Source organism: Gopherus evgoodei, chromosome 1, assembly GCF_007399415.2.
Source record: "Gopherus evgoodei ecotype Sinaloan lineage chromosome 1, rGopEvg1_v1.p, whole genome shotgun sequence".
NCBI lineage: Eukaryota > Metazoa > Chordata > Testudines > Testudinidae > Gopherus > Gopherus evgoodei.
The window spans coordinates 214,917,247-214,943,575 of NC_044322.1; the positions used below are offsets into that span (position 1 = coordinate 214,917,247).

The 26,329-nt window shown below is 46.0% G+C and overlaps 2 long non-coding RNA genes across 2 annotated transcripts; one reads left to right on the forward strand and one right to left on the reverse strand.

Moving 5' to 3' along the window:
- Positions 1 to 1,634: 1,634 nt before the first annotated feature.
- Positions 1,635 to 17,128, reverse strand: LOC115635863. The gene is made up of 4 exons (XR_003996715.1): positions 17,009 to 17,128; positions 15,977 to 16,029; positions 12,848 to 12,854; positions 1,635 to 1,647 (listed from the first exon to the last, which is right to left on the reverse strand). It is a non-coding gene; the product is annotated as an uncharacterized LOC115635863 (long non-coding RNA).
- LOC115635868 lies at positions 11,059 to 24,182 on the forward strand. Its single transcript, XR_003996716.1, has 3 exons — positions 11,059 to 12,660; positions 19,588 to 19,592; positions 24,170 to 24,182. It is a non-coding gene; the product is annotated as an uncharacterized LOC115635868 (long non-coding RNA).
- Positions 24,183 to 26,329: the final 2,147 nt, after the last annotated feature.

A 26,329-nucleotide genomic window follows, 5' to 3' on the forward strand; every position in this document is an offset into this window, starting at 1 on the left:
CAATCGATGCAACGATCCATTGTGTAGTTTTCTCTGCTGTGGGTTGTCCATTCAGATGATTTTTTTCTTGTGACTTTGGTGGGGATGTGGGTGTTTCTCCCACTGAAGTTGTTTCACTGCGTAACTAATTAAATATTCACTGGCACAAACAGAATGAGAGTGATTCTGTAGTTCAGTAACTAGGGCACATATCTGATACGTGGAAACCATTTTCAAATCCCTTCTCCCCACCAAGCAAAGGAGGGGAATTGAACCAGAGCCTCCTATCTCCCAAGCAAGTACCCTAACCACTGGGGTAAAGGTTTTGAGGAAGTCAGCCTCCTCTTCCTTTCCCCTCTGGCTCCTTTGTGCCACCCCTTTTCTTGCAAGAAACAGCTCAGGCACCTGATACCTGGTAAAGGGTTTGTTCATAGATTAAGAGATTCAATAGATTTTAAGGCCACAAGGGACATCTAGTCTGACCTCCCATAAAACACAGGCCAGAGAGCTCCCCTCAAATAATTCCTAGAGCAGAGCTTTCGAATAAACATCCAATTGCGATTTAAAAATGGTCAGTTCTGGAGAATCCACTATGACCCAGGGTAAATTATTCTAATAGTTAATTACTTTCTCCACTAAAAATGTACACCTTATTTCCAGTCTCAATTTGTCTAACTTCAACTTCCAATCATTGGATCGTCTTATCCCTTTCTCCGCTAGATTGAAGAGCCCATTATTAAATATTCATTGTCCATGCAGGGACTTTTAGAAAGGAGTCAAGTCAACCCTTAACCTTGTCTTTGTTAACCAAATAGAGTGAACTCTTTGAGTCTATCACTAGAGGGCCTGTTTTCTAATCCTTTCATCATTCTGGGAGGCTCCTCTTTGAGCCAGATCCAATTTATCAACATCCTCCTTGAATTGTGGGCACCAGAACTGGACACAATATTCCAGCACTGGTCACATGCATGCCAGATACAGGGGTAAAATAACCTCTCTGCTCCTACTCGAGGTGCCCCTGTTTATGCATCCCAGGATCCCATTATCTCTTTTGACCACAGCATCATACTGGGTGCTCGTGTTCAGCTGACTGCCCATCACAATCCCCCAGGCGTTTTTCAGAGTCACTGCTTCCCAGGATACAGTCCCCAATTCTGTAAATATAACCAGCATTCTTTTACATTTAGCCATATTAAAATACGTATTGATGGAATGCAAACCATATAAGCAAAGGCTGAAGGAATTGGGTATGTTTAGTTTGGAAAAGAGAAGATTATGGGGGGACATGGCAGGGGTCTTCAAATGCATGAGAGGCTATCATAAGAAAGATGAAGAAAAGTTGTTCTCTTTTGCCACAGAGGGAAAGACAAGAGCCAATGGGTTCAAACTATGTCATAGCAGATTTGGATTAAAATCTCTAGAAAAACTTCCTAACTGTAAGAACAGTAGGACAATGGAACAGGCTGCTTAAGGAGGTTGTGGAAGCTTCTTCACTGGGGGTTTTCAAAAGGAGGCTGGATAGCCACCTGTCTTGGATGGTATAGATGCAACAAATCCTGCATATTTGCAGGTGTTTAGGCTAGATGACCTTTGCAGTCCCTTCTAACCCTATGATTGTTTGCTTGCACCTAGTATTCCAAGCGATCCAGATCTCTCTGAATCAGTGACCTCTCCTCTTCATTGTTTACCACTCCCCCAATTTTGAGTCATCTGTAAACTTATCAGTGATGATTGCATGTTGTCTTTCAGGCCAGTGTTGAAATTGTTTAAATAGCAGAGGACCAAGAGCCAATCTCTATGGGACCCCACTGGAAACAAACCTGTTCAACCAGGATTCCCCATTTATGGTTATGTTTTGAAACCTATCAAATAGCCAGTTTTCAATCCATTTACATGTGTTGTAAAGTTGGTTTTATATTGTTCTAGTTTTTTTAATAAAAAATGTCATGGAGTACTAAGTCAATCACCTTAGAGAAGCCTAAGTTTATTACGTCCACACTATTACTTTAATCAAACTTGTCGTATTGTCAATAAAAGAAACAGAGTTAGCTTAACAGGATCTATTTTCCATATGTCCATGTTGATTTGCATTCGTTACATTACCCTCTTTTAGTTCCTTATTAACAGAGTCTTGTGTCAGCTGCTCCATTATCTTGCCCAGAATCAATGTCAGGCTGAGAGGTTTATAATTACCTGCATCATCCCATTTACCCATTTTAAAAATTGGTACAGCATTAGCATTCCTCTAGTCTTCTGGATCTTACCCAGTGCTCTAGGACTTATTGACAATCAGTATCAACAGTCTAGCAAACTCCTCAGCCAGCTCTTTAAAAACTCTTGGATGCACATTATCTGGTACTGATAATTTTAAAATGTCTAACTTTAGTAGCTTCTGTTTAACCTCCTCTAGCGATACTAATGGATAGAAAGAATATCATCACCACAGGATGGAACTATACCATCTGTTTTTCCCCCACAATACAGAACATAAATATTTATTGAACACTTCTAACTGTTCTAGGCTGTGACTCCCAAGCAGAGATAAGTGTCTCCCTCCAGACTGGAGTTAGGTACCTAAATTCCTTTGAGGGATGGCACTTAGGACATACCACCCTTTCCTCAGTATTTCCTATTGGCTAACAGGCAGCTACCTATTCAGTAAGCAGAATTTTGTGAATCCCATTCTTAGGTGCCTCATTTTCTCCATCCATTGTACAGGAAACCTGAACCCCTAATTCAGGGTTTGTAAATTCCACAGGGTGACTAGGCACCTATAAGTTAGGTGTTACAATGTCCAGATACCTTACAAAACCTCTCTATCCAAGTCTCTTAGACAGCTGCCCTCATTGTGCAGGAGGCAGAAAGTTTCTGACAGATGGGCCTAAATGACTGAACTTGTTGCCACGGGAGATCAGATTGAGACCTGGGCCAGCAGTGTTCAGAGCACAATGAAAACTCTTTTGCCAGGGCCTTTTCGCAATGACAAAGCTAAAAAGACCCACCATTTCTTCAACAGAAGGAGCAGACTGGGCCTTTGGGCCCCAGGCAACCTATGATCACAGGATCTCCTGTTTTGGGGAAACATTAGGGAAGGGGAAAATCTCTACTACCATGTAAAAAAGTTTCTAGCCCTTTTCCCTTAAGAGAAAGCCTTGGGAAATGTAAGCGGATCACTAGGACTGAAAGGAACTAGAGGCTGAACTGTACATCTGCAGCAGAAGGTTGCGGGGACCTAAAGAGCTACCCCTCCCAAACCTAAGGATGAGAGTTGAGAAAGCAGTTGGAGAGTCTGAATGAAGATCACCCTCCTGACAATCCCAAAATTTTACAGCTGCAAGTGTGTGACTCATGCTTTATAAATCCTGAGATGAGATTCACAAAAACCATCTGTTTATCTTTCCTACTTTTGTAGAGAAATAGCACCCAACAAGTGCTAGCCGGATACTGCACAAGCACATAGGAGAGAGTCTCTACCTTCGTTAAAAGGCATATTGGACCTTCCCCTGCAATGTTTGCTCATTATTTGGAGGGGCTTGAGGCAAGATGTTCATATGATACCTAAGTTCTTCTTCAACTAGAACACTTGGCAAGATCCCCCACTTCTTCCATGCTACATTGAGTACTGACTTTAATAAGTTAGTTAATTCCAAAATCCCACTGACTTCTATAATTTGTGGCTTCAAAGACTGGATACGTCTTTTTCTCTTTCTCTTCCAGCTGTGGCTTCACCTGTAAAAAAAAAGAAAGAGGGTTAGATGGTGTAATGGGGTCAGCACACCCCCTTCTCATCATGTCTACTACCTCAGTTTGCCCCTATCGGAATGCACATAGGTTAAATGCTGCATACAACATTTCCCTTCTTGGGCCTTGCTTATTAATGAACAATTCAACTCAGCTCAGATCTTCCAGTCTTATTCCCAAGGCTCAACAGTTCCTTCCAACCAGGGTTTACAACCCTGTCAAAACTAGGATTGCTGCCTGGCTTTTCCTGAAACACCTCATACCTGAAGCTCCTGCTTTCCTGCAAACATCTCCCACCAAAACTCCTGTCTATCCACTCACCCTCAGAGTCTGTCTGGCCCAGCTCCCTCTGACAGGAGGCATCACCTCCAGTTTGCCATCACATGACACTTGGTCATTGTGACACAAAGGCCCATTGCTGCTAACTGGCAAAGGGTTCGGTGTTTTTTACGACTCCTGTTTCAGACCTGACAAACTCACTACACCTAACACACTGCTCTCATGGTATTCACCCATGACAGGTAGCATGTGAGGTCTCTGTTGAAAACTTGAAACCTAACAATACCCATAATCATTGTGAGATGTGTGTATGGGTGATTTTTAAGGAATAATGTAACTTTATTGAAAATTATGCCCTTATTGTCTATGAGGGAAAGTGAATCATCAGGGAATAATATGTCTCAGTCATGACCAAAACAGACAGGAGGGAATTTTCACCTGTCCTGGGCTAGTCAATTATATACAGTAACTCCCCATTTAAAATCCTCTTGTTTAATGTTGTTTTGATCTTACGTCCCTGCTCAGTTACAGAACATCCCCATTTAAAGTTGTGCAATGCTTCACTATAACATCGTTTGGCTGCCTGCTTTGTCCACAGCTGGCAGCCTCTGTATCAGCTCCCCCTATGTCCCCCTCCCACAGTGCTTCCTACTCACTGAGAGACCCCACAGATCAGTGCCTTCCCCCTCCTCCCCCAGCCTCCTGCTCACACCAATCAGCTGGCTTGTGGCGTTCAGAAGGGAGTGGGGGGGAGCGAGGACTCAGCATGCAGGCTCCCCCTCTCTCCCAAATGCCACAAACCAGCTGATTGCCGCAGGCAGGAGGGAGAGGGGAGGCTGCACACCAAGGCCTCTCTCCTCCCCCCACCCTCCTGCCCCCTGCATGTCCCAAGCCAGCTGATTGCTGAGGGGGTAAGGGGGAGGAGCAAGAATGCAGTGCACCTCCCCCCTCCCTCCCCTGCATCCTGCCCATGGCAATCAGCTGGCTTGCAGTGTTCAGGAGGGAGGGCGGAGGAGGGAGGATGCATCATGCAGAGTAAAGGGGGGGAAGAAGAGGCGGGTTAAGGGTAGGGGCTTGGGGGAAAGGGGTGGCTTGGGCAGGCCAAGGGTTCATCCCCCCAACCCTGGTGCTTGCAGAGTAGGGGAAGATGCCACTGCAGGTTTAAAACAAACACAAGTAAGTATTTTTTCATGCAACACACTGTCAACCTCTCGAACTCCTTGTCAGAGGGTGTTGTGAAGGCTAATACTACAACAGGGAACAAAAGGGAGCTAGATAGATCCATGGAAGATAGCCATTGATGGACCTGTTAGGCAGGCTGGGCAGGAATGGTGTCCCTAGCTCCTGTTTGCCAGAAGCTGGGATTGGGTGACAGGGCATGGATCACTTGAGGACAACCTGTCTGTTCATTCCCTTTGGGGCACCTGCGGTTGGCCACTGTCAGAGGACAGGATACTGGGCTTGATGGAACTTTGGTCTGACCCAGTATGGCCATTCTTATGTGCAAGGGTCTTGGACTGATAGTCACAACTACTGTGGACAAGCTGAAGTGCAAAAATCTGCTGCATAGTTCTGTAAATGCAAACTGCGTTATTCCAATGCTGGACTTCCTGTCCAGCTCTGCCTAGGCCCCTCAGTCCTGCCCTGCAGCCCTCTGCTATTCCAGCCCTGGGCATTGGGGGTGAGTTATATGGGCCTGTGGTGCCTGTGCTCCACCAATATGCAGGAACATTAGCCCAGCTCCACTAATGTTTGGGGCTCCGCTGCCGGCCCCACGCCCAGGGTCCCGTCTGCCACCTAGGGCTCCGCTGCCGGCCCCATACCCACCCCCAGCTGTGGATCCAGCCTCAACACCCTTGCCCCTGTCCAGGTGCCCACCCCCAGAGATATGGCCCTGATCCTGGCGCCAGCTGGGGGTGGGGTGGGTGGATGTGGATAAGGATATATATCGGCTTACAAGGCAGGTCTGCTGTCCCGGACACCTGCCCCTTCTGCGGCATGAGGGAGACCCTGGTGCACGTTTACTTAGAGTGCGCCAGGTTGCAGCCCCTACACCGGCTCCTCATTGCCATCCTCTTACATTTCTGGTTGCACTTTTCCTCTCACCTCCTTCTGTACGCACTCCCTATCCGTGGCCCCACGAAGTCCCGGGACCTCCTGGTCAACCTCCTCCTCGCCCTGGCAAAAAAGGCCATCCACGCGACCAGGGAGGGGAGGTTGGCCGATGGAGACTCCGGTGACTGTGGGGCTTGCTTCCGCTCCATGGTCCGATCACGCATCCGGGCGGAGTTCCTCTAGGCAGCGTCCACTGGCTCCCTTGACGCCTTCGAGGAGCAGTGAGCGCTATCCGGGGTTCTCTGCTCGGTGTCCCCGTCAGGTTCCCTCCTTCTGACCCTCTGACCTCACTCCTGTCCCTGTTCTTTTATTAGTTGTCCCCCGAACTCAGTGGGTTCTGTGGCCCTGTGGTTCCTCCCCTTAGGCTGGGGGAGGATCCTTTAGCAGTGGGCGGGCTTTGCCCACCCACTTCCCAGACACCCAATAGATACAAGGCAGGTCTGGGGAGTGGGATTTGGACTCGTTCTGGGCACCATCAAAAATTTTCAAACCTGGTGCCCATGGTCCTGGGCTCCTCACCCAGCTCTTCCAATGCCCCTCAGTCCTGCCCTGCAGTCCCCGTTATTCCAGTCCTGGGCTTGCCATACAGCTCAGTCCAAAACTTCTTTAGAAGTGCCAAGGATACTGAGATGTGGGTTTGTAGGTGTGGCAAACTCAGGACACTTAGCTACCAGGAGAGGGGTAGTAATTAGTCCCAGAAGGCTTAACCATGAAGGAATAAGGTTCAGCTGGAACAGGGGTTACCAGGGAGCTAATTAGTTTCAGCTGGCCCCAATGGCTGGAGACCTTTTTAAACCCTTCCTGGCAGGGAAGCAGGGGGGAGGAGAGAAGTAGAGTAGCTGCCAGTGAGTAGGGGCAGCTGAACTCTGAAACTTTTCTTGCAAGGCAGATTGCACTCTCCCCAGAAGGAGAGGAAAACAGAACAAGGGCCTGACTGAGAAGGGATCAGCCAGACCCTGTGTGACTGTGAAGGGCTTTTGCTTTGCCCAAGCCTGTGTCTCCAAGGCTAAGAAGGACTGAGCTAGCAGAGGAGAGGCAGGTACTTTGCCACACAGGAGAAAAAGCAGCTGGACTTTCCGGGTTACAGAGAGGCAGAATGAGAACAATAAGACTATATAGAATCCTCCACAGATTAAACCTTCCAGATCTTAAGCAAAATAAGCCATTATGGGAGAAGAGAGGAGGTCCTCTCATGAATCAGTAACTGGTTAAAAGATAGGAAACAAAGGGTAGGAATAAATGGTCAGTTTTCAGAATGGAGAGTGGTGTCTCCCAGGGATGTGTATTGGGACCAGTGCTGTTCAACCTACTCATAAAGGATTTGGAAATAGGGGAAACAGTGAGGTGGCAAAATTTGCAGATGATACAAAATTATTCAGGATAGTTAAGTCCAAAACAGACTGCAAAGAGTTGCAAAGGGATCTCACAAAATAGCTGATATAATTCAATATAATGCAAAATAATGCATGTTGGAAAACATAATCCCAACTATATATACAATGTGATGGGGTCTAAATTATCTGTTACCATCCAAGAAAGAGATCTTGGAGTCATTGTGGATAATTCTTTGAAAACATTCACTGAATATGCAGTAGCAGTCAAAAAAGTTAACAATGTTAGGCACCGTTAGGAAAGGGATAGATAATTAAACAGTAAATATCATAATGCCATTCTACTCCTAATCCATGGTACTCCTACACCTTAAATACTGTGTGCAGTTATGGTTGCCCTGTCTCAAAAAAGATATATTAGAATTGGAAAAGGTACAAAGAAGGGCAACAAAAAATGATTAAGGGTATGGAAGAGCTTCCGTATGAGGAGGGATTTAAAAGGCTTGGACTGTTCAGATTGGAAGAGAGAAGACTAAGGGAGTATATGATAGAGTCTGTAACAGGAGTCTGCAACCTTTCAGAAGCGGTGTTCCGAGTCTTCAGTCATTCACTCTAATTTAAGGCTTCGTGTGCCAGTTATACATTTTAATGTTTTTAGAAGGTTTCTTTCTATAAGTCTATAATATATAACTAAACTATTGTATGTAAAGTAAATAAGGTTTTTAAAATGTTTAAGAAGCTTCATTTAAAATTAAATTAAAATGCAGACTGGTGGCCAGGACCCAGGCACTGTGAGTGCCACTGAAAATCAGCTCCTGTGCCGCCTTCAGCACCCGTGACATAGGTTGCCTACTCCTGGTTTATAACATCATGAATGGTGTGGAGAAAGTAAATAAAGAAGTGTTATTTATGGTGTCATATAAGACAATAATTAGTGGTCACCCAATGAAAGTGTCAAGGCTGAATCTCCACTCTGTCACTCAGAGTGCAGAAGGTAGGGGCCTGAAAGGATTCTAAAAATTAATACTTGTCACTTCAAGCTTATATTAAACTCCCAAGGTTACAGCTTTTCTCTGACCTTGGCTTGGTAATCACTGCCATCACCTAAATGCAAAAAACAAAAAACAAAACAAAAACAACCCTTGAACCCAAGAAGGAACACTTGGGAATTCCTCCCTAGGGGGTACCCTCAAGCTCTTTTGCACTCTCTCCCCCTCCCCCTCTAGGGAAGAGCTGAGAAAGAAAACAAAGAAAATTAGCTGTGCTACCATCTAATCAAACAGCATGCACAAACTTCTTAGCACACCAAAAATCCAATCCAGTTCTTAAAAAAGGTAAATTTTATTTAAAGGGAAAAAATACATCTGGAACTTACGCTTTTGCTAGATTTTAAAAGAGCAATTCTAAAAATTAAGCATCCAAACTAGCTTCCTTGGGGGTTCAGCTTAAAGGTTACAAGCAAGCAAAAGCTTCAGGGATTAGCACAGAGGAGATCCACAAGCGAAAATAAAAAATAAACCTGATTGTGTCTAACTAAACATTCCCTATTCAAATAATTTCTTCTAGATATGGAAGATGAACTTCCATACCTGGTTCAAACCTTACACAGCATTGCTGCTCCATGTCTCGTTCTCCGGAGAACAGACAAAGGGAAAGTTTCCTTCCCAAATTTAAAAATTCTAGCCTTCCCATTGGCTCTTTTGGTCAGGTGCCCACTCCTTTTCTTTTTCCTGTGGCCTTGTTAAACCTTTACAGGTAAAGCAAGCAGAGAACAGCTACCAGGAGGGATTTTACAGCTAACTGGCTGGCTGGGTGTCCAAAGGGAGCTCCTCACCACACTTCATTTATCACAGATGTTGGAGGGCCAACCTACCCTGGCAAAAATGTCTGCCAATGCCAGGCTCATGCTTTTAATCCTGGTGTTGCTTAGAGCTACTGCTTCTGGCCATCCGGTCACAAAATCCATTAAAGTCAATATGTACAGCTTTCCTCTGGGGGTCTTCTTAGGGAAAGGAGCCAGAATATCCACAGCTACATGCTGAATAGAACTTCAATGGTGGGGAGTGGCTGGAGAGGGGCCTTGACCTGGTGTTGGGGCTTTCCCACCTTCTAGCACACCTCACAAGACCAGACATAGATAGAAACATCCTCCCAGTGGAAAGACTTTCCTTAACGTTCCTTAGTCCTGTTCATCCCCTGCATAGCCACTAGGGTGATCATGGGCTAAGGTCAAGACCTTTTCCCTATACTTAGTTGGAACTACCAACTGTCAGGGGGCTTATTCCTTCACCCTCTCATTTCCCTGGTCCTTCTCGCATGAACAGAGAGCAACAATATCCGAAGTCCAAAGGTGCAAACAATTCTATGTTTATTGGGGTGAACTTCCAGCAAGCACGATTCCAGTTTCCTTCCTTAGTGTCCCCCTTCCCAGCTCTGACACCACAGAGCCTTGTCTGTGTCCCTGTTCCTGTTCCCATCCCCTGTTCCTATTTCCCCCTTTAGCAAAACATGATTCCAATTCCTCCATCCCCAGTCCCTGTTCCCATGTTCCCCCCCCCCCCCCGCCGCCCCATACCTCCTCGGAGTGATGATGTCTGATCAAAGGCAGAATGAGATCCAAAAGAGGTGGAGGGAATTAAAGTTAAAAATATTCAGATTGAAAATATAATGCAACTTTTTAACACTGAGAATAATTAGCCTCTAGGCTGTTGAATATTACCAAGGGATGTGATTAATCATCACTTAGAGTCTTCAAACAGAGTCTGTATGTTTTTCAAAAAGGTATGGTTTAGTTCAGTGTTTCTCAGGGGGACCACCAAAGGCAATGGTTTCAAGGCATCGAAAATGTTATTACAAACTAAAGAAAATAAATTCTTGCTCCCCACTCACCCTTACACTTCAAAGTGTCTCTGTCAACCTCTCAAGACACACACAAATTCTGTGGGTATATCAGTGTTATCATTGAATAATAAATAGTAAATAAGGTTTACAATTACTTTCATAAATGTGAGAAGTTGCAAAGAATTTTGATATTGAACAAGTTGTCTCCCACCTGCAAAGCTTGAGAAACACTGATCAGATTCAACCACGTGTTATAGGAATTGCTGGGAGAAATCCTGTGACCTCGGTCACACAGCAGGTCAGACCAGAGGAACATAGTGGCCCATGCCATTCTTAAACTCTATGAATCTATTGCAAGGGGATTCCTTCGTGATAACGTCCATCTACACATTGGAGTTCAGTTAGATTAACTTTCCATATACCACTGTGCTGACTCTGCTGCACATTCTATTGCAATGGGATGCCTCATAAAACATGGAGGATATGAGGCCACCCTGCTCCTGCTCTTCACCTGACCCAGCTCCACTCATAGGACTGACCCTTGTGAGCCACCCACATAAAGATTTCTGGGGGATCAGGAAGAGGGGGCATAGTGAAGCAGTCACAGCTCCCCTCCAGCTGTGCCATCTCCAGAGGAAATGTGTTGGCATTGAGTTCCTTCTGCCCTGAAAAGCTAAGTCCAGCCTGGACCAAGGCAGTTACTATGCAGGAAGGAGCTCTCCTGGGGACTGAACCTTTACTGGCTATCAGGACAGGAGACCATTAGTACAAGTTTTCACTGCAAATCACTTTATTGAAGCAGGTTAACCATAAATCACTCAGAGAAGCTAACAGACTGAAAACCCTTCAACCCTTTCTTGGAAGCCGACATGAGCACGTTGGGATGGAAGAGGGAGGAAACACAGTGGGTTTGTGGAGCCACCTCCATGCTGGAGCTTACTCCTGGAACGATGCCCTGGGTTGGTGCTATGCGCAATGTGTTCTGGTGCACCTCATGCTCGGTTCTTCTTCTCCCATCCTAGATAATGATCAACTCAATCAACCTTGAGATGGTATTTTAGGCCACAGAGGACCAGCACTGTGTGAGGAGATCTCTTGGCCAGTGGCACACCATGATTTTTTCCCTGTTGGTGGGTGGCTCATTTATCCCCTGCTGATACTGGGAGGTGCTGGAAGTTACTATCTCCACAAAGAACATGATCCCCTCCTCATTCCCTTTCCCTCCCCACATGAAGCTGTAGAAATTGGAAACCTCACACTGTCTTAGGTTGTGGTGATAGAGGTTTGCTAATGATCTGTTTGGTTAACTCCTTCTGTTTCATCCATGTGGACATTCCTTTCAATCTGTCTCTAGGTGTCATGGAGATAATGGGGCAGGATGGTCCCAAGGTCGGCTCAAACACCTCTGGGAGCCCCTCTATGATCACAGAATCTTAGAAATGTAGAGCTCAGGGACCTCCAGAGGTCATCTTATCCCAGGAGAAGGGATTGACAGGAAAATAAATGGCAGACAGAGACCATTAGATCCCTGAATAAGCCTCCTACTTAAAGCTGTGTGAAGGGTCCGGAGGAAAGGGAACACCCCAAAGGAAGCTGCAAATCAGGGAGAGCATAAAGGAGACTGGGAGGGTGAGGTCCGGAAGGAAGTTCTGGCATGGCCTTGGGGGACAAACAGCAGGACACCAGGCTATGAAGCACTGCACAGGGTGAGCTGTGCTTTCCCAAATTCACTGAATCTGTGGCGCATGGAGCAATGAAGTGCAAGCATGGGCAGAGCTCTAACTCTGCACCTCCCTGTGGGGGCACCTGATCGATGGCACCCCAAGATGGCAAGGTCTGCATCTCATTGGAACTAGCACCAGCCAGCTCTCAGGGGATGCAGAAATGAAAGCTTGTCATTGAAATTGATGATTTCATAGTTTGGAAGCTGATCACCTTTCCGGGCAAGATAATTCAAGCTGCTTCCATCTTCACGTTCACACAATAGCCAGGCACCGCTCTGCACATTATGGGAAGACACTCAGTCATTGAAAGATCCCTTGCTCAGACTGGTTGCTTCTATTACCATCTTGATCTTCCCTTCATACTTGGCATGTTCATACAGGGTGATCTTGGGATTCTTCAGGTCTTCAGTAATCAGCTTGAGAGAAGTGATCTTGTCATTCATATCTTCACCAACAAAGTTGTATTCACCTTCCTCAAACACCAGGAACTTGCCTGAATAATTAGGATACTCATAGGCCACCCAGGGTTGGCCAGTGACCTTTACAGAAGAGACACAGTGGCCCCACTCTACGGGCTTCAAGTCAGCGATGTCAGAAATGAATTCTTTGGATTTACCTTGGAAGTTTATATGCTCATAAATGATGGATAAGTGGTGGATTCAACCGTCACCCGAGGTTTTTAAGAACAGGTTAGACTAACACTGGTCAGGAATGGTCTAGTTATTACTTCATCCTGACTTGAGTGCAGGGGACTGGACTAGACCACTTACTGAGATCCCATCCAGTCCTACACATCTGTGATTCCAGTAAGACTGAACCAGAATGTTTAAAGCTCACTGAAAAGCTTTGTTTCAAATTTCATCAAAAACAACACATTCCTGCAGAAAGCTTTGATTTCAATGAACCAGCATTTTCTAGCAGAAAAATTTTCTTTCCAAATACTTTTTGACTGGCTCTCATCTCTGTAAAGGTCTCAGAGCATGAAGCAAATGTCTCCTCCAGTGCAGAGATGCTCACAGGTCTGGCAGCAGCACTGGCTCCACATCAGTGTGTCTCAATCTTTTTTGGTTCAGGAGTCATTTGTAAACCTGGATGGCCGGTCACAACCCAGTAAATAGCCTTAGTGAAAACACATCTGGCTTACTAAATATTTCTCACCCACGATATACAATCTATATATGGATATAATAAGTACTAAGAAAGTACATGGTGAGCACCATAGCAGCAGCTCCTGCTTCTCCTGTCCTGTGGGGTGGCTGGGCTTGGCTCCCCGTTCAGTGCATTGTGACATCTGGGGATGTCGTACAGCTCAGGCTGGGCCCAGTCCCACCCCGTCTCATATTTTTGTGTGTAGCATTGTGACCTGGCACATGTGGCTCAGCCTCACTCACTGAACTTTGGCCCCTCACGACAGAGGGGTGGCTGGGTCAAAGCAGAGCAGCATGGCAACCCCACAGCAGGAAGCCAAGCCCAGTCAGTCCCATGGGACCGTAGCTGCAGGAGTCTGTGAAGGGGTGTATTCCCCACACTTGCCCTGAGAGGTCTGATCAATCAGTTAAGCAGTGAGCAGGGGAGAGATTTAGGCTGCAAAGGGGCCACTAACTGGAAGCAGGCTCAGCTGGACAGGAACAAGAGGGGCCTGTATAGAGCCCAGAAATAGAGAGCAGAAATAGGGCTGCAGGGAAGCAGACTGCAGTCACTTCCTGGGAGAAGGGAGGTGTGTTTGGGGATGCAGGGGAGTAGTCTGCCGTCAGTCCCTGAGAGGCGGGAGCTTGGATTCGCAAACCCAGAGGAAGGGGGAGATAGAAGGTAGAACTGGGAAATAGGAAGGAGTTCAGGGGCAGCAACATGGTCTGGGAGTGAGCAGGCCACTGCTGCTAGAGATAGTGTCCCTGGACTGGAACCTGGAGTAGAGGGTGGTCTGGGTTCCCCTACCAGCCACTGAGGACATAGCATAGGCCAAGAAAAGGACAATGGATTGCCTTGGATCGTTTGCCCTGGAAAGGGAAACAAGCAAGTGACCTGGCTGGAGAGCCAAGTCAAGAAAAGGGAACACCCTGAGTTGCAGAAGGTACGACAGGACAATGGGAAAGACAACACCAGAAGAGGCCACAACGCCTGGCCAGACCTAATCCCCAGAGTGAGCAGGAGGAGGTACCTCTTGCGGTGAGTGAACCCTGAGACAGAGCCACTGCTCTGAAGTGAATGGGACAGGCTCAGCAACCCCCCAGGGCAACCCCACCTTCCATGGAAAGGACCGGATCTTTCCCCCCTCAGGCCTCCCACACCACCCTTTGGTACATTCTGGTGAACCAATCTGGGGTCACAGTGCACAGATAGAGAAAAGCTTCTCCACACGGAGACAAGAGGGAGAGAGAGAGCGGGCACATAAATTGAGTTCAGCGTTTGCATCCAGATGTTGAGCACTGGATATAAATTGACAGAAAATGCCTGTGAGCTCTGAGCAAATGTTGATGAGCGAGAGGTGGAGTGGCCATCTCAGGGCTCCTCCCACCAGGGTCTGAGAGGGGGAAGCAGAGTAAACCCCAATATCCACAAGGCTTTTTCTCTTTCCGACTAAGGTTTTGGATGAGGAGAAAGAGACTCTGCCCACCCCCCACCCCACTCTGATTTCCCGCATGCTGGGGAGGAGGGAGAAGTGTACCCTTAAAAGATACCCCCAGCTGCTATCTCTTCACGCTGGGATTTTGGGAAAGAGTTGGCTGTGAAAGGATGGGGAAGCAGGGAGAAAGGGGACTGAAAAGCGAGGACACAACACAGATAGGAGAAGAAGAGAGGGGCTATGAGCAAGGGGGAAGAGCTAGAGAGAGAAGATGAGAGAAAGGGAAGTAATGCGAGAGAATCGAGAAAGAGTGACAGGGTCATGATGAAAGCAGAGAGCGAAAGAAGAATGGATTTAAAGCCTGCAGAGTCTAGTGCATGGAGCACCTACAATGCTTGACTCTGAGCTGGTGGTACACAGCCACTGTACCAGACATCCAGAAGGGACTAGTGTGCCACAGGACTTAGAGAAATACCCTGCAGTGGGGTTGGCTGCCAGAGTTTGGAGCCAATCCTGCAGACATGTAAGCAGCTATGCAACTTTACTCACACAGATAGTTCCATTGGCTGTCTAGGGGCGCGTGGTGCTTTGGTGTAAAGTGTTTGCATTTATTGGGCCAGATTCACCACCGGTGTAACACAATCTTACACATACAATAGAAGGATTTATGCTGATTTATTCTGGCATAAATTAGCAACATTCCCTGTGGATAGGAGCTCTGATGGGCACCAGGTTATAGTAGGCAGCCATAATTCCACTGTTGTGTGATGAAGCAGAGCCTAGAAGCGGATAGTCCTGGCAGAGAATGGGGCCTGGCCAGGGTCTCCATTGTACATAGATCTGATTGGGCATTTTCTATTGAAATGATTTTTGGACAATTTCTAAAAAATCTAAATTTTTAATGAGAAATTTTCAATTTTGCTGAATTTGGGGGGGGAAATCAAAACAAAATGTTTCATTTCAAGGCTGTTCAATAGTACACCGCTTCCACCTAGAGTGCCTTGAGGGTTCGTGGGAGTCATATTTCAGCTGCTTCGTGTCCCCATTCTCTCCTATGACCTGGACCCTTACCCAGACTACATTCCCATGATGCACTGTGGCCTCCCTCCTGACAGAGCCATATGGTGCCTCAGGGAGATGGATTCTTGGCAGGGAGCCTGCCCCATAGGGAAAAATGAAAGCATGAGGTACCCCAAACTATTGTCCCATGAGACAATAAGCAAGTGCAGTTTAATGTCAAACTGACTTGAAACAAAATGTTTCAACATTGACTAAACAAATTCTTTTGTGAAAATTCTTGATATTTTTCCAGTTTGAGACATAAACAAATGTCAAATTATTACAATTCCCTATGAGCCAAATTCCTATTTTGTCTCAGCTGCATTTATGCAGTTTATACTCACCTCCTGCAGAGTGTGCTCTTCCTCCTCCTACTATTGGCCCCAATTCAGGAAACCTGTGAAGATTAGACTATTACAAAGCTGTGAGAATATGGATTTAAGAGCCTAACTTCAGGCACTCAGCTGAAATTTTTCATGTTAACCTCCGTGCCTTAGTTTCCCCATTTGTACAAGAGAAATATTAATACTTCCCTTGTTCTTCTTTGTGATGATTAAGCACTTAAGCATTGTAAAGCAAAGCTAAAAGTCATCAGAGTTCACATAAAAACCTCCAGTGGCCAATCCCCCACTCTCTCTCCCACTCCCATCTTATTGAGGCAATTGGCTATTGCAAATGTTTTAATGTTGATCTTCCAAAGCCCAGCACAAGCAGGTTGCTATTCTTCTTCAACAGAAGAACTAAAGATCACAAATGTGCATTTCTCTTACTGTGAGCATTTCTTGCCTATGACAGAGTGTTATGCTGGAGGTCGGGTGGCTCCCACCAAGCGTGTGTTTGATTTAGAGGCAATCACACACCTACTGAAGCTATGGGCATGGCACTCACCTTTCATTCAGGCTAAATAACATAGCAGTTAAATACCAATTTGTTTAATGAACACCAGAAAAATGGAAGTCACCACCCAAAGACTAGACTGGATGCAAACACAAGGGCTTGGGACTGATTTGTGAGGAGCTGTATGTGTGTCTGTAAGTCAGAAGCAGCCACAAAGCAGAGAAAGAGAGTTTTTCTTCATTCCTGTAGTATCTGCCACCTCTTCCTACAAACTAAATATTCCCTCCCCTTCCTATAGTATTTGGTGTGGTCTCCCCCTGTCAGAACTTGTGCTCTCAGAATCCACCTTCCCTAAATACAGGAGGCACACTCTCACGCCTGGTGGTAGCAGTAACATCTCCTCCTTACAAAATCATCTTAGGGGATGTGGTGAGCTTGTGTGAACCACGCATACTAAACCTACAGACACTCTGTAATTCTTCTCTAGGTGCTCTCATCAGATTCCCAGACAAAGCATAATAACAAATAACAATTTCTACCTTGGCTTCTGGCTTCAGCTTTGGACACTTGGGAGCTCTCAATGCACCTTCGTATCCAGCTGCTGCTGCAGACAAGAGATACCCTCTCCAACCGCTTTTATACTTGAACATTGGCTGATCACTATCATAATATTACGTAGTTGCCCAATAGAAGTTCACCACTTAGCTATCTATGTCCAGAAGCAACTGAGTGACCCCAGGATGATGCCATAAATGGTAACAATGTGATTGAAGCATTTCTTATGAAATATTTATTCTGCAGAAAAGGACCTGGGGATTACAATGAATGAGAAGCTGGATATGAGTCAGCAGTGTGCCCTTGTTCCCAAGAAGGCCAACAGCATATTGGGCTGTGTTAGTAGGAGCATTGCCAGCAGATCGAGGGAAGTGATTATTCTTCTCTATTTGGCACTGATGAGGCCACACCTGGAGTATTGCATTCAGTTTTGGTCCCCCCACTACAGAAGGGATGTGGACAGATTGGAGAGAGTCCAGCAGAGGGCAACGAAAATGATTACGGAGCTGGGACACATGACTTATGAGGAGAGGCTGAAGGAATAAGGGTTATTCAGTCTGCAGAAGAGAAGACTGAAGTGGGGGATTTCATAGCAGCCTTCAACTACCTGAAGGGGGTTTCCAAAGAGGATGGAGCATGGCTGTTCTCAGTGGTGGCAGATGACAGAACAAGGAGCAATGGTCTCAAGTTGCAGTGCGGGAGGTCTAGGTTGGATACTAGGAAACACTATATCACTAGGAGGGTGGTAAAGCATGGGAATGGGTTATATAGGGAGGTGGTGGAATCTCCATCCTTAGAGGTTTTAAGGCCCACGTTGACTAAGCCTTGGCTGGGATGATTTAGTTGGTGTTGGTCCTCCCTTGAGCAGGGGATTGGACTAGATGACCTCCTGAGATCTCTTCCAACCTTAATCTGCTATGATTCTAAGAGAGGCACTATGTAAAACAACAAGGGCCCCTCTTAGTCTGGGGAAGAATTCCAGGTGTGCCTGCTCAAACGAGGGGCAGAATGAAATGTTTGACAAGGGAAAGCTGGGGAAGAAGAGCAAGCCTGACCAACAGGAAATGAAATTTCATTCCCTGGAAGCCCTAGAGGGAGGAGAAGCCATTTTGGGGGCAATATGGAGCCAACCACAGAAAGGGCAGGACTGGCTGTGCAGGGATCCAGAAGAACCTGTGCCTGCCATCCAAACTTGTAAAGAGACTGGCACAAAGGAGGTAACCGGATGGATAGAGGGCATTGCATAGATTTTATGTGGAGGATTGATTGTCCCAAATCAGTGCCACATTAAACAGAAGCAAATAAATAGGCAGACAGCATCTCCTCGAGAGCCAATCATTGAGCGATATTAACGTTGGTTGATTTTCCTACCTCCACCGTGTGTGTGTGTACTGTGTTTGACACTGTGGAACTGCTTCAATCCCAGAGCTGTAGGACACAACAATCACAAAAAGCGTTAGTGTTTAACAAAAATAAGTACTCGAAAAAATACTGAGTGGCTTGATAAATGGGTCTAAATCAGTAAAAACAGAACTCCTTCAAGGAAAAAATGGCAATTTATCAGCTAAAATCGGTAAAAACTGAAAACCTGGAACATTACCTGTCATATACAGGAGGGCAGATGAGACAACATGGTTTTCTTTTCTGGCCTTAAGCTCTGTAACTCTATTCCCACATAGAAAGTCTGCAGCTTCTATTTCCCCAATGAAAAAATACTTTAGGCTCCTTTATCATTTGTTCCTTTAGTAGCAGCTGAGATCTACGGTACATCATAACACACTGCCTGCTTAACCGGTCAATAAACTCTCCTGATCTGATTGAAAACCTGGCCATGTGATTTGTTGTAAGAGCATATTATGTCTCGAAAACATTCACTTAACATATGAAGAGGGTTCTTCTTTTCTAGTGTTCACTTTGCCTTCTTCCTCTTTCTTAGTTTTGATATGAAATAACTGGCAACCTCAAGGATTAAACAGAATTACAAGAAAAGTAGTGCAATCTTCACCATGAGCAAAGACAAACAGAGAGAAAATTACCCACCAACCCCATACTAAGAACTGAAGAAGATAAGAACGGCTGTACTGGGTCAGGACCAATAGTCCATCTAGCCCAGTATTCAGTCTTCTGACAGTGGCCAATGCCAAGGGCTTCAGAGAAAATGAATAGAACAGGCAATCATCACTTGTCGTCCACTCCCTGCTTTTGGCAAAGAAAGGCTAGATGTACTCAGAGCATGGAGTTGCATCCCTGACCATCTTGGCTAATAGCCATTGATGGATCTATCCTCCATGAACTTATCTAGTTCTTTTTTTAACCCTGTTATAGTTCTGGCCTCCACAACATCTGCTGGCAACAATTTCCACAGATTGACTGCGTGTTGTGGGAAGAAATACTTCCTTTTCTTTGTTTTAAACTTGCTGACAATTAATTTCATTGGGTCACCTCCTGGTTCTTGTGTTACTTGAAGGAGTAAATAACACTTCTCGATTCACTTTCTCCACACCAAGATTTTATAGACCTCTATTATATCCTCTCTTAGTCATCTCTTTCCCAAGCTGAAAAGTCCCAGTCTTTTTAATCTCTCCTCATACAGAAATTGTTCCATATCCCTAACCATTTTTGTTGCCCCTCTCTGTACCTTCTCCAATTCTAATATATCTTTTCTGAGATGAGGCGACCAGAATGGCACACAGTACTGGAGGTGTGGACGTACCATGGATTTATATAGTGTCATTATGATAGTTTCTGTCTTATTATCTAGCCCTTTTCTAATGGTTCCTAACATTCTGTTAGGTTTTTTTATGTTGCTGCACATTGAGGAAATGTTTCCAGAGAACTATCCACAAAGACTCCAAGATCACTTCCTTGAATGGTAACATCTTATTTAGACCTCATCGTTTTATAAATAGAGTTGGAATTATGTTTTCAAATGTGCATTACTTCGCAGTTATCAACACTGAACTTCATCTGCTATTTTGTTGCCCAGTCATCAAGATTTGTTATCAATTTATTTCAAAATCTCCTCGAGGGATACCTCAGTCTGGGACCATCCCTTAGATTTACCACCTTACAGGTGTGGGAATCTCCCTCACATCCTCTGCAACGAAGACTGAAGCAAATAATTCATTTAGTTTCTCTGCAATGACATTGTCTTCCTTGAGTGCTCCTTTGCCACTTTGATTGTCCAGAAACCCCTTTTCTGTTTCTGATGTACTTTTAAAACAATTGCTGTTAATTTTAGGGTCTTTGGCTAGTTGCTTTTCAAATTCTTTTTTGGCCTGCCAAGTTATACTTTTACACTTGACTTGTGAGAGTTTATGCTTCTTTCCATTTTCCTCAGTAGGATTTAACTTCCAATTTTTAAAGGATGCCTTTTTGCCTCTAACCACTTTTGGGAGACAATTTATCCCTGTGTATTTTCTGCCTACAATACTTGCTTAACTGCCATTGTCACGTATTAGAAATTCCTCTTCACTGTCACAGATCCCACGCACACGGCCACCAGGTCACAGTTCCCAAGGTAACTACACCTCTGACTCCTTTGTGGCTGGCTCAGGGCACCCCGCTAAAGTCTCAGGCTCTAGCTTTCACCTTTCTCATGGTGCAACCCGTATTTCTTCCTCTTCAGATCAAGGATTTAGGCAACACCTCTTGCCCTTCATTGGGATCACCTAGACAAGTCTGAGGGCATGTCTGCACTACAATACTACAGCTACACTGCTGTACCTATGCTCCTGTAGCACTGTAGTGTAGATAAGTCCTATTTACTCATTTTCCTATTCTTTGTTTGCCAGCCTTCTGAACCACGTCTTTCACATGTAGGTCATCAGTCTGAATCCAGCCCAACTCAGAGATTTCAAGCCCAAAAAGGACCATCAAAATTATCTAGTCTGATCTCCGGCACATTGCAGGCCACAGAACCTCGCCCACCCACTCCTGCAATAGGGTGGAAACCTCTGGCTGAGTTACTTGTAGAGGACCCCGGAAGATATTGTCACGGTGTAGGCCAGGGCTTGCACTTTCTCAAGGAGAGGTTATTAGCGGACAGAAGTTGCTAGCAGCTGCTGCTTTTAACCGGATAAAACTGCTCTGTGTGGGAAGCCTCGGTGTTTTGGGGAATTGCAGATTGTCTGCAGAAAGTCCCTGGCCCGAGGCCAGGGGAGGCGGCCATTGCTGATGGAAAGTCCCTTATTGCATATGTAAAGGCTAGTTTGCATGCTATTAGCATGATGCTATAATTGCTGAGGGCTAGAGCTTGCGCATTGAACTTTGCACCTGACCAAGCTGTTCGGACGTTGGACTCCCCAAGCCAGTGGCAGGAACGCGTGGAGTTCCCGTTGCGGGTGTGTCACTTAACCTTCATTAAAGCCAATTAATTCACCTGTGTGTGTGGGCCTCGTCCTTGCAGAGCATCCAGGCACGCAACAGTTACTGAAGTCCTCAAATCTTCACATAAAGATTTCTAATTACAGAGAATCTACCACTTATTCTAGTTCAAACCAGCAAGTGACCCATGCCCCCTGCTGCGGAGGAAGGTGAAAAACCCTAAGATGTCTGTCAATCTGACCTGGGGGAAGATTTCTTCCTGACCCCAAATATGGTGATCAGTTAGACCCTGAGCATAGAGGTGAGACCAACCAAACAGACATGCAGGAAATAATTCTCTGTAGTAACTCAGAGCCCTTCCCATTTAGCGTCCTCTCTGTGGCCATAGGAGATATTTGCTAATAGCAGTTGCAGAAGGGCCATATAGCATAGTAGGCAAGGTCATCAGACCATTCCCTCCATTAATTGGTCAAGCTTATTCCTGAAACAAGTACAAGGCACTGGTAAGACCTCATTTTGAATACTGTATACAATTTTGATCACCTGTGTTCAAGAAAGATGAATTTAAACTCTGGCAGGCTCCAGACATCTACTGCCAAACATCAGTAACTGCAGCTGCAGCTGAGGAAGGGATGGGACTCAATGGACTTCCCTGCGCCCCCTTTGGCAGAGCTGTACTGCCAGCCCAGACTCTCTCCCCTGCCCCAGGCACGTCTCTTCAGCCATGCTCAGCCCAACTCCCATCCCTGGGAGGGAGGGGAAGGAGTTAATTTGAGGGCTGCTGGTGGCAAGCGCTGGGAGGGAGAGGGAGGAGCGGATTAGGAGGTTGCTTGTGGGTGCTGAGCATCCACTAATTGTTTTTTGTGGGTGCTCCATCCCCCTACATGCGCCTTTATTCTGTTAGCGCAAACACTGACCTCAGTGCTGCAGTACTTGCATCCTCTTCATTCCTGTCTTTATTTTCCTCAACAAATCCTAAGCACTGATTTTCTCCTTGGTTACCAGGCATAGATTACCCTATGTTTCCTTTTTACCTTATCTATCTGTAACCCTCAAGGAGCTTACCTAGGCTCCTGGGACTCTGTGCTGGCAGCTCAGGTAGAGGCACACTGTCTCTGGTAGGAAAGGGAAGGCAAGGGCAAACTCAGAGTCTGCTCAGCAACCAAGAGGGAAAGAGATGCACTATGTAAAACAACAGGGGCCCTTCTTAGTCTGGGGAAGGATTGCAGGTGTGCCTGCTCAGAGGTGGGGCAAAGTGAAATGACTGACAGGGGAAAGTCTGGGAAGAAGAGCAAGCCTGACCAACAGGGATTGAGATTCCCTTCCCTGGGAGCCCTAGAGGGAGGAGAAGCCATTTTGAGGGTAGCCTGTCCATCCAAACTCTTAAAGAGATTGGCACAAAGGAGGTAACCGGATGGATGGAGGCATTACAAAGCTTTATCTGTGGAGGATTAATTGTTGCAAATCAGTGCCACGTTAAATGCAAGCAAATAAATAGGTGAACAGCATCTCCTTGAGAGCAAATCATTGTGCAGTATTAACATTGGGAAACATCCAGTCTCACCTGGTCAGAATTAGGCAAATTCATGTAAGCGGTAGATTCCCCTTTCAGATTGGAAATGTCATCTTTAGTGGCAAATGGTTGAAACCCTCTGGCATAACAGTCATAGTCTGCTGCAAAATTCACCTCAAGGAAGGGGTGCAACAGCTGGGTGACATTCCAAAAAGAATCTTAAGTACCAAACCCTTTGGGGTTCTAATTATGGGCCATGGTCATCTCCCATTTCTCGCCGAGCATTGTCCCGAAGGTTTTGAACACTTTATTGGTTTTCTGACGTTTCATGGTTGGAAGGATTTCCACAAACAGCTGAGTTTTCTTGATATATGTTTCTCCTGCGGCTTTTGAGCTCAGTTCAGCTGAGATTTTGGTTCTCAGGATGTGGTAAGCATCTGTATTTGCAAACATGTTGGCAGTAATCAGAGAAAACTCCAGAGTTTTCTGTGTGTCACACAGTGACTCCAAGCTTTCAACATTGAACATTACCTTGGTGAGCAGAATCTGGAGGTCATTTTGGTTATTTGCCAGTCTCTGAAGAGTTTCTGCTTTAGAACCAACAAACTCAGGATGATCTAAGAGACACATTAGCATGATCCATGAGTTATTTAATGACTGGCAGAGAAATACAAGCTCATCCACTGATGTGGCACAACAGGGGTAGGTATATTCACCTCTTGGACAAGATTCTGTCCTCCGCTTAGGACTAAATCAAGAATTGCCTCTTCTCTTCTGGGTTCCAGGATTAGCTGCTCCAAGAAACAGTTTTTAAGGTGTCAAGAGAAGCTTACAAGGAATGGATCAGTTGGTGATTACCCGTTCCATTCATTTCCTCTGGGGCACCTGGCGCTTGCCCCTGTTGGAAGACAGGATACTGGGCTAGATGGAGCTTTGGTCTGACCCATTTTAGCCATTCTTATGTTCCCAGAAGAGAATTAGTTGATAATGCAAGAAGCCAAAAAAAATCTCAACCTCTCCCACAAAAGCCCAGTGTAGATATAGCTAATCACAGGCTGGAACTGAGGGTTAGTGGCAGAGCTTTGTGTGGGTAATTCAAAGCTGGAACAGCAGCATTGCTGTGGGCCAGGCTGTAGGCAGCACTATTGAACTCAGTAACAGCGCTGTGTTCTGTGCACCTGGAGACCCCCCAAGGGCTTGGGTTACAATCCCTGGCCGTAGTCCCTTGGAATGTCCAAAATTTTTAAACACCAAACACGCCATTCATAAACTTGAAACTTTTCCCACAAAAAACATTAACAGGAAGTTCATTTTGTGGGCACATGTAAGTGATTAGAATGTACTTCTGTGCTGGAAAGTTTTAATGAGTGTCACCAAATGGGTCTTTGATCTTTAGACAATCATAGATCTGAAAGTTGATGCATGTGCTAAGCACCTTTCTTTTAAGCTAAATGGATGGAGCAATTAAATACACCTTTATGTAGTGATAGCTGGAAACTATAAGAAGCCGCCATTCAAGGGAATGGACTGCATGGCAAGGCCAATCAGAAGCTAAGCCATGTGGGCTGAGAGATTTATCTGGAACAGATTTGCAACACAGTCGGCTAGGATATTTGTTGCAACTGTGTGGGTCTGTTTCTGTTTGTGAATGCAGAAAGCCAACAGACTGTGAAGAAAGTAGTAGTGAGCATGACCTTGGCACGAAGCTGAAACACAGAGCTTCTTTTGGGTCCCAGTACTAGCTGGAAAGGCAGATTTGGATTTCAAAGCAAGGAAAGTGCTTGGTGGGTGTTTGTTCCTATTGTGTTCAGGGAAACAGAACTTTGTGTACTGTGGCAAGGCATCTTCTCAGTCTCTCCAGCCTCTGCTGCTTTTAGCCCTGGTGAGACAGGCTTGGGTAACGCGGCCTCCCTTGGGACACAGGGAAATCTGCTCCCCGTATCTCCACCAGTCCTGTTGTATTTTTACTCCCTTGTGGGAGAGAGTAGCGCCTCTCCTCCTGGTGAGGCTGCTGTCTTGCTGCTCCTACACTCCTGGCAGCAGGGCTTCTTCTCTCTCTGCTCTCCCCCTCCTTCCTCCTAGGGAAGGGTTTAAAGAGGTCTCAGGCAGCCCTAAGCTGGAATCAGCTGATACAGTGGCAAGGCATCTTCTCAGTCTCTCCAGACTCTAAGCCCTAAGTTGGAATCAGCTGATACTGTGCCAAGGAATCTGCTCAGTCTCTCCAGCCTCTGCTGCTTTCAGCCCTGGTGAGACAGGCTTGGGTAACGTGGCCTCCCTTGGGACACAGGGAAATCTAATTAACCTAATTAACCTCAGGTAGCTCACCCTCAGTTGATTCTAATTGCTACCTTGGTAATCCTTTCTCAGTTGAACCTGATTGACCTGTAGTTGCATCCCAGTTGATAAGGAGGAGGGCCTTTTAACCCTCTGGGACTGATTCCTACCCCTTCTTTGCAGCTGTCTGTCCTGAGTTTATCACAGTACATTCTTTGTAAATAAACTGGATTGCCCCAAAGACTCCATCATCACTTTCTCCTTCTAACAGAAACAACCCAACAAGGCCCCAGATATTGGCTAACTACTTGGGCCTAAAAGGGGCAACACAGTATTTCAAGAAGGGCAAAGATAAAAAAGACTTTGAAAGCTGGTAAATACAGACTTACAGTTAAACTTACAAGAAACTCAGCTATGTGAAAGTCTAAAGTTCAGTTAAGATACCCAAACAAACTAAACTTTGTCCCCTTAGTGATGCATGCCAATCTTCCCTTCCTATTTTGTGGGCTATTCTAATTTTGAACAAGGACTTTATTTAAAAATTATGGTTCTGGACATCTAATCTGCAGAGAAAACACTGTATTTGCGCAGTTTGTAGGTGGTACAGTAAAAGCTGTTTTATCTGTTACTTTACCAACCGGAAAGCTCTATAAACTGGCAGTTCTGATCTTCATTGAAATTCTGGTTTATTGTCCAATTGGCACAGGGCTGGCAGGAAGTTGGGGTGCAGGAGGAGGAGTGGAGAGTGGGCTGTGGGAGGGAGTTTGGGTGTGGGAGGGGACTTATGACAGCAGGCTGGGGTGTGAGAGGGGATGCGGGGTGCCGGATTTGAGGGGTGCTCACCTTGGGCAGCTCCCCGCAAGTGGCAACCTGTACTGCTGTTCCTAGGTGGAGGTGCAGGTGGCTCTGAGCACTACGTCCACCCACAGGTGCCATCCCCGCAGCTCCCATTGGCCGCAGTTCCCAGCCAATGGGAGCTGTGGAGCTAGCACTTGGGGCGGGGTGAGGGCAGCACACAGAGCCGCCTGCTGCCCTTCCACCTAGAAGCAGCTGGGACAGGTCACTGTTTGTGGGGAGCTACCTGTGATGTGAGCCTCCCAGATCCAGCACCCCGCATCCCTTCCCATACCCCAACCTGCTGCCCCAAGGCCCCTCCCTCACCTAAACTCCCTCCCTCTTTGTTAACCAGCTT